The following is a 3,180-nucleotide window of genomic DNA, read 5'->3' on the forward strand; positions in this document are numbered from 1 at the left end:
AAGCCACATCTATTAAATGACCACTATTCCTCCTTCTCCCTGGATCACCTTCAATCCTCTCTTGGGCTAGGAAAGTATTGCAATTCTCAACAACACATTGGAAGTTCAACCGGAATCAGTATTTCAAAGCCCTGGCTAAGGGAGATCAAGCAGGGCAGTGGGACACAGCTTTCCCTCTCTGACATCCATCTTCACGGGCAAAGGGAGGCAGAGAGAGTGGGGAGGGCATGGAGGAAGCCGCCACATCTCTCTCTTCTGCAAAAGTATTAGTTTTCCCTTTGAAGCAGCACACGCTGCCCTGTTCTGAGCCATTTGAACCAGCTGGAGGATGCCGTGAGCTGTGCTGCACATCCATGTGCAGGGCTGGAACAGGGCAAGCGCTGCTCATTTCACCACCCAGGCTGCTCTCCCCCTCTGAGCACAACAGAGCTGCTGTATTTCATCCGAAACAGCAGGAACAGGTTAAATGCTTAATCTCCCAGGAGGGGATTAAGGCACATACCTTAATGATATCTGGACATTTTGCCTCCTGACTGGCTGGCAATGGGTCACTTGACTGTCACCGCTTCATCCCATCAGGCATCTAATTGGCTTTATGTGTTATGTTAACATGGGAGTCTGTACCCAAGAGCCAGCATCACGGAGCATCAATTAGCTGGGGGGACACAATGGGGGTGTTCCACAGAGATAACACCCTGCTCAGCTTCTCCTCTGGCCTTCAGGCCCTGAAAAGGAGGATAAAGACAGATCCTTCCTACCCATACCCTCTGCTGTGAGTTTTCCCAGTCCAGAATCAGAGCAGCCATGTCTGGAGAAGTGTTTTCTTCTCACAAATAAGTATTTGCCACCAGAGCCTCCTCAGTTTGGGGTTGGGATGTGAAGAACGTGGTGATGCCCTTCAGTTTTGGTGCCCTCAGTCTGGCTCAGGAATGGCAGGGGCAGGGCTTGCCCTGCTGATGGGTACTGATACACCCGCACCCTCATATTGAACCTCTTCTGGATCCCTCTTGTTGAGCAGGGAAATGCCATCTTTTGCTGCTGCTGCCAAGTTTCTGCAGAGTAATATCTGTGCTGTAGCATTCTTTATGATGATTCACACCATTCTGTTGAGAAAGCCTATTATATTCTAGAGAGATTGGTTGTAAAGAGAAATTTCACAGATTGTGGCACAGGTTTCAACCCATTCAAACCTGACAGGTCCTTTCCATCAGGGAGGAGAAATTTTTCTTCTTTATGACTATTCTTATTAAAACCAGGATTCCTTCTGCTCCTTTTGCTTCTCCAGCCCATAGAGCATTTTTACCTTTCATTCTTGAAATGAAATGATTTGTTACACTACTAAACTCATAATAGTTGTGGCAGACTTTCCTCTTCTGAAGTAAACCACAGTTCTGCTGATCTGAGTGAAACTACAAGAGCAAATAACCATGTGAAACAATTGGTAGCCAGGCAAACTGAACAAGGCAAAGCTCTCTGTTGGGCCATCGTTCATCTATATGGCTGGGAAAGATAAGAAAGGCAGAGGAGATGTTCTGCAGTTGACAGAGTGGTATCACCCAGCCCATAGTAAGCAAGGAAAGGCTTTGTAAGCCAGCACGGCAAAATGTGCTCAAGGTCTTTACACCTTTAAAACTTCACCTCAGAGGAAGCTGTACCCAGAGGGGAGCAATGCCTGATGGAGCCCATTGCAGAAGAGGAAAATGGTCTTGGAAAACATCTCAAAATGCAGAATAGTTTCTTTTTGGGGGGTTGAAACTATCCCAGTTGTGTTTCCGATGGCTCTGGCAGGATGGTGTCACTGTTGATGCCGGCAGGACACTCCAAGTGGATTCGACATGATCTTGTGTGAGTTCTGGCCCCTGAAATCTTCTCCATCCCCTCGTCTTTGTCTCCTGTCTTGCTGATAAGGTGGAGAGTTCAGCCTGTTCCCCTTGTGCCTCCCTGCTGCTAAGGAAGAGGGATGCTGATGAGCAAGTCTGTTACCTGCAATTCTTTACCTCCCTGTCCTTTAGAGCCCACTATCAAGGCCGTGTTATCAGCTAGATTTGCTCTTCTTAGTATATTAAGCTTTTAAAGCCTTTAATCTTATTTGGCTGGGATCTGTGTCTTTCACTGCAGTTCTGAAATCAGCTGGGACATGGAATAACAAATATCACTCACAAGATGTTGACATGACTCAGCCAGATGCAGGACAGATGCTCAGAAAGCCCAGGGACAGGTACAGATAGACAAAGAGGATGTCCTGCCTCCATGCACACACGCACCCCCATGTGCAAGCAAACCTGCTTTTACCCTTTCCAAGTTCAGCTTTAATGAGGGATTCCCTAGAAATAAGTTTACAAGTGTGGAATAAATGGAGCAAACGGGAAAGACTGAATCTACTGCAAGAAGAGAAAGAAGAAAAACTCTTTCACCCAGAAACTGAGACAATTTTCCACTTGAAACAACAACTTGAAAACTCTTTTGCTCCTCCTTGCGTGTCTCTGCTCTAAGGACACATACCCTCACTGACTGCTCCAGCTCCTGCACTGCCCTTGTTCAGTGACATACACAGCCACCTTGGACCCCTGTGTGCGTATCTACAGCTTCAGCACGGACAAGATGTGCAGCTTAACCCCCGGTATTTACTTTCTCTCCAGCCTGAACTGAGGAAGAGCCTCAGCTCCAGCCCTCGGTCACCACCTCGCTCCCGTGACGCTGATTCCTGACGCCTTGATGCAGCATTTGATTTCCTGCCAACTGGCTTTGCTCTTTAAGAGATGCTCTTTGTTTGTGTCCTGTGCAAACACCAAGGGAGCAGCCAAGACTTTCCCTCAAAGAGGCCACGGGGCTTTTCTTGAGGAAAAGCTTGCATTGATTTCCTGAGGTATTTTGGCTGGGCAATGGTTGATGGCTTCAGTTCGGGACAGAGTCGTCGTGCTCTTACTCCTATGGGACATCATATAAAGATGAAAATTTAGGTCCAGCTGGCTGAAACAGCAGGAGGAAATCTAAAAGTCTCAAATGTATCATTTAAAAACTGTGTCTATTTAGATTTTGAACACAAATGTCTTTACTTTTGGTTCTTCCATACAGTTAAAGTTTGGCAATACCAACCACCTATCTGGTCTGTTTATTATTATTATCATATGGGTATTACTGGTAATATTATGATATATTCTTTTATTATACATAGTCTTT

This window comes from Nestor notabilis, unplaced genomic scaffold, assembly GCF_000696875.1.
Source record: "Nestor notabilis isolate BGI_N333 unplaced genomic scaffold, ASM69687v1 scaffold23212, whole genome shotgun sequence".
Classification (NCBI taxonomy): Eukaryota; Metazoa; Chordata; class Aves; order Psittaciformes; family Psittacidae; genus Nestor; species Nestor notabilis.